The 10,832-nt window shown below is 38.6% G+C and overlaps 1 pseudogene across 1 annotated transcript; it reads right to left on the reverse strand.

The window, feature by feature from the left end:
• Nucleotides 1-6,658: 6,658 nt before the first annotated feature.
• Nucleotides 6,659-7,431, reverse strand: LOC307068112 (small ribosomal subunit protein eS1-like; annotated as a pseudogene). Its single transcript has one exon. The product of its transcript is annotated as a small ribosomal subunit protein eS1-like (transcript).
• Nucleotides 7,432-10,832: the final 3,401 nt, after the last annotated feature.

Here is a 10,832-nt window from a genome sequence, read left to right on the forward strand (position 1 = left end):
ATTGCCAAAGCAATCCTGAGGAAAAAGAACAAAGCTGGAGGCATAACCCTCCCAGACTTCAGACAATACTACAAAGCTACAGTAATCAAAACAGTGTGGTATTGACACAAAAACAGACATATGGATCAATGGAACAGAATAGAGAGCCCAGAAATAAACCCACACACCTACAGTCAATTAATCTTCGACAAAGGAGACAAGAATATACAATGGAGAAAAGACAGTCTCTTCAGCAAGTGGTGTTGGGAAAACTGGACGCTACATGTAAAACAATGAAATTAGAACACATCCTCACACCACACACAGAGATAAATTCAAAATGGCTTAAAGACTTAAATATAAGACAGGACACCATAAAACTCCTAGAAGAGGGCTTTCCTGGTGGCACAGTGGTTAAGAATCTGCCTGTCAATGCAGGGGACATGGGCTCGAGCCCTGGTCCGGGAAGACCCCACATGTCGCAGAGCAACTAAGCCTGTGTGCCACAACTACTGAGTCTGCGCTCCAGAGCCCACGAGCCACAACTACTGAGCCCATGTGCTACAACTACTGAAGCCTGCGCGCCTAGAGCCTGAGCTCTTCAACAAGAGAAACCACCACAATGAGAACCTCGCACACCTCAATGAAGAGTAGCCCCCGCTCGCTGCAACTAGAGAAAGCCCACGCGCAGCAATGAAGACCCAATGCAGCCAAAAATAAATAAATAAATTTATTTTTTAAAAAACACAAACAGGGCTTCCCTGGTGGCGCACTGGTTGAGAGTCCGCCTGCCGATGCAGGGGACATGGGTTCGCGCCCCCGTCCAGGAAGATCTCACATGCTGCGGAGCGGCTAGGCCCGTGAGCCATGGCCACTGAGCCTGTGTGTCCGGAGCCTGTGCTCCGCAACGGGAGAGGCCACCACAGTGAGAGGCCCGCGTACCGCAAAAATAAAAATAAAAATAAAATAAACAAACAAAAATCTCCTAGAAGAGAACATAGGCAAACCATTCTCTGACATTAACTGTACCAATGTTTTCTTAGGTCAGGTCAGTCTCCCAAGGCAATAGAAATAAAAGTTAAAATAAACAAATGGAACCTAATCAAACTTATAAGCTTTTGCAGAGCAAAGGAAACCATAAACAAAATGAAAAGACAACCTATGGACTGGAAGAAAATATTTGCAAATGATGTGACCGACAAGGGCTTAACTTCCAAAATATATAAACAGCTCATGTGACTCAATAAAAAAACAAAAATAAACAAGCAACCCAATCAACAAATGGGCAGAAGACTTAAATAGACACTTCTCCAAAGAAGACATACAGATGGCCAATAGTCACATGGAAAGATGCTCAACATCACTAATTATTAGAGAAATGCAAATCAAAACTACAATGAGGTACCACTTCACACCAGTTATAATGGCCAACATTAAGAAGTCTACAAATAAATGCTGGAGAGGGTGTGGAGAAAAGGGAACCCTCCTACACTGCTAAATGGAATGTAAATTGGTGCAGCCACTTCGGAAAACAGTATGGAGTTTCCTTAAAAAACTAAAAATAGAGTTGCCATATGATCCTGCAATCCTACTCCTGGGCATATATCTGGAGAAAACTCTAATTCAACAAGGTACATGCACCCCAGTGTTCATAGCAGCACTATTTACAATAGCCAAGACACAGAAGCAACCTAAATGTCCATTGACAGATGAATGGATAAAGAAGATGTGATATATATATACACAATGGAATATTAGTCATAAAAAAGAATGAAATAATGCCATTTTCAGCAACATGGATGGACCTAGAGATTATCATACTAAGTGAAGTGAGTCAGACAGAGAAAGACAAATATCCTATGATATCACTTATATGTGGAATCTAAAATATGACACAAATGAACTTATTTACAAAACAGAAACAGACTCACAGACTTAGAAAACAAACTTATGGTTACCAAAGAGGAAAGGGGGGGGGAGGGGATAAATTAGGACTTCAGGATTAGCAGATACAAATTACTATATATAAATAAACAAGGCCCTATTGTACAGCACAGGGAACTATATTCAATATCTTGTAATAAGCCATAATGGAAAAGAATATGAAAAAGAATCACTTTTTCTGTACACCAGAAACTAACACAACATTGTAAATTAACTATACTTCGATCTTTAAAAAAAAGAGTAGGGCTTCCCTGGTGGCACAGTGGTTGGGAATCCGCCTGCCAGTGCAGGGGACACGGGTTCAAGCCCTGGTCCGGGAAGATACCACATGCCGCGGAGCAACTAAGCCCGTGCGCCACAACTACTGAGCCTGCGCTCTAGAGCCCGCGAGCCACAACTACTGAGCCCACGTGCTGCAACTACTGAAGCCCGTGCGCCTAGAGCCCGTGCTCTGCAACAAGAGAAGCCACCGCAACGAGAAGCCCACCCGCCGCAACGAAGAGTGGCCCCCGCTCGCCACAACCAGAGAAAGCCCGCGCGCAGCAACAAAGACCCAACGCAGCCTAAATAAATAAATAAATAAATTTATAAAAAAAAAAAAGAGTAGAAGTGGAGAGATCTACTTACTACATAGGGCAGGGAGGAAAAGAGTCTTTGAAGTGGCACTTACATTAAGTTTTTTTTTTTTACATTAAATTTTAAAATGAGAAGCAACATGCTTTGGAAAGAGCCGGGGAGAAGCATTACAGCAGAAGAAACAGAATGTGCTAAGGCTCGACTTGTACAGAGAACTGAAAGATACAGTGAATGGTTGTAACACAATGGTTGAGGAGAGGGTGACATGAAGTGAGTTTGGAGAGGAATGCCATGAAAGTAGAGAGACCAATAGCTTAGACTAGGAGGTAGTGGAGATGTAAAGAAGTCATCACAATTTGCATATATTTGTGGATACAGCTGATAGGACTTGTGAATGAAATAATTGTGGGGGATGAGAGAAAGAGGGGGGGTCCAAGAAGACTCCCAGGTTTCTGGATTAAGCCACTGGTGAATAGTAGTGTCATTGCAGACTGAGAAGATCAGGGAGAAAGAGGTTAGAAGAAAAACCAGTTTTGCTTTTGGGTATGATAAATCTGAAATGCCTATGATGTATCTAAGATAGAACAAGTAGGCAATTGAGAGTCTGGAGCTCAGAGGAGAGGACTGAGGACATATATTAGAAATAACACTGTAGGGATGATATTTTATTTAATTAATTTATTTATTATTTTATAAATTTATTTATTTACTAATTATTTAATTTTGGCTGTGTTGGGTCTTTGTTGCTGTGTGCCGGCCTTCTCTAGCTGCGGTGAGCAGGGGCCTCTCCCGTTGCGGAGCATGGGCTCTAGGCGTGCAGGTTCAGCAGTTGTGGCACACGGGGTTAGTTGCTTTGTGGCATGTGGGATCCCCTCAGACCAGGGATCAAACTCATGTCCCCTGCATTGGCGGGCAGATTCTCAACCACTGCGCCACCAGGGAAGTCCTGGGATAATATTTTAGACTTGGAGATGGGTTAGATCTCCTAGGAAGACAAAGTAAAGGGAGAAGAAAGGAGAGCTGAAGACTGAGCATGGAGAACTAGCCAGGTGAATAGTTGTGCCACTAAAAGAAATGCTGAAGGAAATTAAGAGGAGCATATGATTAGGAGAGGAAATTGATGATTTATCTTTGGAACTTGCTAAGTTTAAGGTACAGACTAGACTCGTGTCATTTCTAGTGTGATGCCTGGCAAAATGTATAGGTCCCCCTTCACAATGTTAATACCATACTTATATTTTATTTTGTGATGAGGCCTTACAATATCTCTATGAATTTTCAGGATAAAATATTCATGGTCATGTCCAAGTTGGAGTTTGGATCAGGAGAAACAATTCTACTAAGATCCATGACATTGCAGCTGTTTCTGAATTATGGAGATAAATGGTTCTCTATGTCACCAGTCCTAAACAACAAGTGGCTATTTCTTTTTGGGTAATGGACATGAGATGAAGAAAGACAAGTTTGTTCAATGTTGAGCCAATGTGCTTTACTGGTAGCACACAAGCTGAGAATGCAATGAAAATACACGTATTCTGAACATCTACCATGTGGCAGGCCCTGTGCTAGGTTCTGGGGATAACTCAGAGAACAAGATAGACAAGACTTGCACCTTACAAACAAGTAAAGGAGACGGGAAAAAATTAACCTACAAATAAAATAACTGCAAAGTGTGGCAAGTGCTATGAAAGAAACAAACAGATACAGGAAATAAGTGGGAGGGGTGGTATGGCACTTTGGGTTTAGAAAGGGTCTTTAGGGAAATTTTCCTTGGGTAAGTGACATTTACTTAAGTTGATTCCTGAAGGATGAGGGGTCAGTCATACCAAGATTAGGGGATGTGGCTGGCTATTGATGAAACACCAAACTGTTTTTTGCAGAATCTGACTGTGAAAAGTTAAGCCAGGCTGAATAGCTCATATTGGAATATTCAGTATGGGCACACTGAGAGTGGGGGAAGGTGTTGGAAGTGGTCTGCCCCCATGGGGAGTATTTTATCATTGACTCTGTTTAAAATTGCCTGCATAGGGTGATAATAAAAAGTGGACTGACATTTAGCCAATTTTACTATTATTTAAAAATTCTTTGCAGACAATGGCCCTGTCGTGGGCTCAATGATGGCCCTCAAAAAGATATGTCCAGGGCCTCCCTGGTGGCGCAGTGGTTGAGAGTCCGCCTGCCGATGCAGGGGATACGGGTTCGTGCCCCGGTCTGGGAGGATCCCATATGCCGCGGAGCGGCTGGGCCCGTGAGCCATGGCTGCTGAGCCTGCGCGTCCGGAGCCTGTGCTCCGCAACGGGAGAGGCCACAGCAGTGAGAGGCCCGCATACCACAAAAAAAAAAAAAAAAAAAAAAAAGATATGTCCATATCCCAAACACTGGAACCTGTGACTATTACCTTATACAGTAAAAGAGTAAATATTAACTTACGTGAAAAGATGTAACTAAGGATTTTGAGAGTATCAGATTATCTTTCTGTAAGCTGAAAGTAGATATTAGACTGAGACGTTAAGTTATCCAGTTCTTGAGGTAAATAGGCATATGTTTTAATAGAGCTATCACTGTAGAATTTGATGCTGTGTTGGGAGAAATGTTTCTTACATCCAAGTTTGCTTACAGCCAAGTAACTTAACCCAAGTTAAGTTAACCTGACTAGCCATGTAGGTGTTTTATATTGCCATTCCTATTGCATAAGGAGGCCTTGTGGTAGTTCAGGTGGGCCCTCTCAAGGCAGGACTACAACCCTGGGCCTGGTCACAAGTTTACGTTCATATACTTATCAGCATTAGGAAGACTGAATCACACTAGCCAAACTCACAAGGCTGGCAAGTGACAAAATTCAAGTGTTTAAAAATATTTATTAATTTAATAAATGATGAGGAACTTATGTGTGTTGATTAGTATACTCTCCTTATAAACAAGTCATATATAATGTGAGATTATATTCAGAATGTAGCTAGGTGATGACATATGAGCAAGCAGAAGAAGTTTAATAAATGGTTTTATACCTGCAGTAGGCAGGCTCTGAGAGAAACTTCAATGATCCCTTTAATGAAAGTGTAGTATTCATACCCTCCTGTGATCCCCTTCCCTTGTGTGTAGGTGTGTATTCACTTTTAACGAATAGAATGTAGCAGAAACGATGGGATTTCACTTCTGAGATTAGGTTACAAAAGGATTGTGGCTTCATCTTGAGAGCTCCCTCTTGTTCTATTGCTCACTCTGAGGAAAGACAATTGCTATGTTGTGAGCTGCCCTATAGAGAGGCCTCTGGCTAATGACCAGTGAGGAACTGAGGTCTTCACTCCAACATCTCACCAGGAACTGAGTTCCACCATCAACCACATGAGTAAGCTTGGAAGCAGATGCTCGCCAGAGGCACCCAGGTATGCAGCACCTGGATTCCTAACCCTCGGAGGCTGTGAGATAGTAAATGTTTGTTGTTTTAAGCAGTAAAGTTTGGCGTGAATTGTTACACAGCAATAATAACTATACAACAGCAATCATATAACTTTTGAAATACTAATTTAAAAACACTAAAAGACAATAAGGAGGGAAATAAAATTGAATAAAAACTACAACAGTAGTTTCCATGGTTACACTATTTATTTTAATAGCTTCTTAGGCATTCTAATCACACTGACTAGATTCCCTAGTAGTGGTTAATTTCATCCAGTTTATGTTGAGTCTTACTAGTTTTATTCCCAGGGAGTGACATTTTATCTAACTTCTAGATGAATCTAACTATGGACTCCAACAAACTGAGTATTATACACACTGACAACTAAATATTTATTGATTCATTCATACATAAATTCATTTTGTCTACTGGAGACTCAGAAAGGAATCCAAAATGGCATACTGATTCTGTTGGTCTTTTTTTTTTTTTTTTGGATTAATGTTCACAGGAGAGTTAGATGTTAAATTCATTCATTTTTTTTAAATACTTTTTTTAAACAAAAGGAATAAATGTTAAATGTACAACAACCAAAAAATAGAGAAGCAAAAAAGAAGAAAGTGAAAGTCAACTTTGAACCTGCTACTCAGAGAGGACTGCTACTGAATGCACTATTGATTTTAGTTGACAGCAGTTGCCTATTCTATTTTTTTTAAGCATCACAAATAAGACTTTTTCTTGTCACCATTAAATGTCTGAATTTTAAACAGATTCTTGGACTGGTGGCTCATATCCATAAGCTCATTCAACTTTAGCATTCAACTCATCCCCAGCAGCTTTTCCAAAACTACTACCTTCACCATGAAGCTCCATTAGTTTATCCAATTCAAATTTTTGCTTCTTAGGATTTTTACTTTTCTAACAAAGACATCAGAGAGAGGATAAAAAGATTGGCAAAGCCTTTTCTATGTCTTTCCCAGTGCTGTCTGGAATCAATTTATTGACCACTTTTTTCAAGTTATTTGTCTGCACCTCTCGGGTCATGACTCCTATCATCTTCTTTTGGATTTCTGACTATTGTGTTTTTTAGTAAAATCAACACAGAATTAGATGAAGCAAATAACCATTGGTAGTCTTGACATCAGCATGAGATTCGATTGTGGCCTGCCATTTTTTGACCATTCTGGAGCACAGTTTATCACAGGTACAATCCATGCCATGGAAGTTGGTCGGGCAGTTTTTGCCCTGAACATCCTCAGTAATTAGCTTGGATTTTCTAAATGCAACTTCATTATTCTGCAGATCAGCAAGGCTCACTTTAAAAACACGACCCTTGAGGCCATCAGATGCAATTTTGATTCCTTGAGTTTTCCTGACTAGTGTTTTTCCAATGTTTCATATACTGAACACAGCTGGTACTTTCACATCATACCAATCTTTCATAGAGAATGGATTAACCACTTTCTTCTTGGCAACCTTTTTGCCACTTTTCATAAGCACTTGTTCTTGCCCACTGCCATGGTGCTGCTCAGAGGGCCAAAGGCTCAAGGGCTATTTGCTTATTTTTTAAAAAATTGGGAAAATATTCTATTCTTGGTTAACTTGCTAATTGATTTTTCTGAAACTCAGTTTCCTTAATGAAATATCATATCTGAGATTTTAACTTTATGTATTAATATTTAATAATTTAGTATCACTAATATTTAATATCTAGTACCACTTACTAATGTTATAAACACTATACCCAACAACTTTATTTACATTATCTAATTTGACTTTCACTATACCTTGTGAGTTAGGCACTAATATTACTTCTATTTTTCAGATGAGTAAACTAAGGCTAGAGAGGTTAAATAATTTGCTCACACAGGGTCACAAAGCTAAGCAGTTTCAGAATAGAGATTCCATCCCAGTTCTGTCTGACTACAAAATTTATACTCATACCACTCTGCTATAGTTTCTCCCTCAAACTTGTTCCCATAATACTTTTCATAAAAGAAAAATGTCATTTTAAAAACTTTCATATTTAGAAAAGACATCATGTTTGTTATTAAAAGACTAACCTAATTTACCCATACCTCCGTTCAATTCCTTTGAAAGTTTTTTGAAGATAGTGTCTCAAGACAAAAATATTAAGATCTAAAGGAAATATACATGAATAAAATTCTTTCCCTGCCAAAATAAAACAGTGGATGTTACCAGTGATTTGCCTCGTTTGAAACTGGAACTATCATCAGAGAGCCAATTTCCATTTATATAAAACTACATAATTCTGTTTCTGATTATAATTTCTAAAGTTATAGTCAACTGTTACAGTTGAAAAGCTAGATTTTTATCAGCTACACTTCTGCTGCTGTAGAGTCTATTATAATGAAATAAAGTAGTAATATGGAAAGAAAGAGCAGTGATAGTGATTAAGGAATGTTACAGTAGGAAGAAATTTGGAGGCTACTTTGCCCATTCTCCATATTTTAGAGGGGAGAAAACTGAGGTCCAGAGAATTAAATATCTCTGTATCTCTTAAGCTGTCATAGTAGACAAAGTGTAAGAGTACAGGTGTGTGAAAAGTGACTTTCATCTGGTGATTAAGACAGTGTTGCAAATGTATTCACCCAAGTTCTAAAACTCTATCAATAAGAGAAACAGATTTTTTAAAAAACCCAAATAACAAAACGCATAAGACCTGGTACATAAAAAGTACCTAATAAATATTTGCAAATGAACAAATGAATAAAAAGATTTTATTGCTTTCATTTTCAAGTTCCCTCACAATCCTTGAATTCATATTTTATATGCAATCATAATGTATACATATAGTTTATTTTGCTTTTTGCCCTTGAGTTATAGCATAACATTTTTCCGTGTTATAAAATGACCAGAACCTTTTAAAGGACCTATTGAAGTTACAACACTTCTGAGTCAGATTCCCAAATGACTGTTAAAAATGACTATTAACAGGGGTGAATCCAGGTTTTGTAGGGAGGCCCTCATTAAGGAAAAAATACAAAAATATGTTACTTTAAAAAAAATTTTACAAAACAATGAAAAAATATCTATCTCTTTCAAGAGACCATTTCTAGGGCCCCTCTAGGGCTTGGAGGGGCCTGTGCATTGAGTGGCCCTGAACCTTCATTAGCTTCATAGTACATATGCCTCTGTTGGTAACCAGATACTACCTTCATGGTGGCTATGATACAGCTTGAATGTTTTTTTGAGGTTTACTAAAATTTTAGAAATGTACATCACACTTTGACAGTGTTAGAAATTCTTTCTATCTAGCTGACCTGGAATCTACTTCAGGCCCCACCATAAACTTGGTGGCTTTTAAATTATAAGCAAGTCTCTTAATTTCTTTAGGTCTCAAATTCCTCATCTGTAGAATGGGCTTAATATCTATCTCAAAGAATTGCAAATGAAAACAAAGATAAAATAGTTGGTACAGTTCTTGACACATCATAAATGCTCCATAAAGATTAGGTATTATGATTACAGTGATAGCTAAAACATTAGCCTACCTTATTTGGGAACCTCTTGTCTCTCCATTACAACTTTGTACATTGACTGTAGGTAAAATATGGTGTAAAATTAGTTTTAAGGATTGTGCACATTCAATTTTTTATTATTTTAATTTTTAAAAATAATGTTGTTATGGGGCTTCCCTGGTGGCGCAGTGGTTGAGAGTCCACCTGCCGATGCAGGTGACACGGGTTCCTGCCCCGGTCCGGGAAGATCCCACATGCCGTGGAGCGGCTGGGCCCATGAGCCATGGCCGCTGAGCCTGCGTGTCCGCAACCTGTGCTCCGCAACAGGAGAGGCCACAACAGTGAGAGGCCCGCGTACTGCAATAAATAAATAAATAAATAAATAAATAAATAAATAAATAAATAATGTTATTATGAAAAGTAGTAACTACATAACAGAACATTTGGAAAATAGAGAAAAGAAAAAAATAGCACCCATAATTTCTCCAGACTTATGCTGTATTTTCTTGTTGTGTTTTTTTCCTTAATGCAGGCTTCATTTAAAATATACAAATGCTTGAACTAAGTAGACCCAATTATTCTCTTTTTTTAAAATTTAATTATTTATTTGGCTGCACTGGGTCTTAGTTGCGGCACGCAGGATCTTTAGTTGCAGCATGCAAACTCTTAGTTGTGGCATGTGGAATCTAGTTCCCTGACCAGGGATCGACCCCGGAGCCCCTGCATTGAGAGCACAGTCTTAGCCACTGGACCACCAGGGAAGTCCCCCAATTATTCTCTTTTCAAGGGGGGTTGGTATTATGGAATTATTATTTTCAAATACATGGAAAATCTCAAAATATGTTTTATATACAACTATTTGAAAAAAATCAGGAGGAAGAAAAGGTACACATTCTACTGTTGTCTTTCCATAGTTACTCCCACAAGCCGTGCGGCGTGGCCAAAATAAATAAATAAGTAAATAAAGATTCATGTTTTTATAAGGTTATGACCTTACTGTATATATAATTTGATAGTCTGCATTTTTTTCCTACATTATATCACAAGTCTTTCTCCATACTACTACATACTACTACAGCAACATTCATAGTAACTAGAGCATCTGAGAGCAAGGCTTAGTTTCCTAAACTTCATATGACTGTGTGTGAAGAAACTAAGGCAGGCCAAAGTTTGAAAAGTCAGAAACTCGGAGTGAGTGCTTTTGGTTTGCCTGTAACTATAATGTGGAAAATGTAGAAAGAGAAGTTATGACTCAAGGATTCTTGATTTTCAACCAAACGTCCCAAGTCAGCAAAAGAATATAAAGCCCTATCAACATAATCCTAAATTCCATAAACACTTTTATTTCTTTAATAGATGGGAAAGTGGTGCAATACTATTCAACAGCAAGGACTTATTTGTCACAACATGTTATTATTAGGGTTTTAGCTCTCAAAATGGGGTAAATTTACTCC

Source organism: Hyperoodon ampullatus (assembly GCF_949752795.1).
Source record: "Hyperoodon ampullatus genome assembly, chromosome: 19".
Classification (NCBI taxonomy): domain Eukaryota; kingdom Metazoa; phylum Chordata; class Mammalia; order Artiodactyla; family Ziphiidae; genus Hyperoodon; species Hyperoodon ampullatus.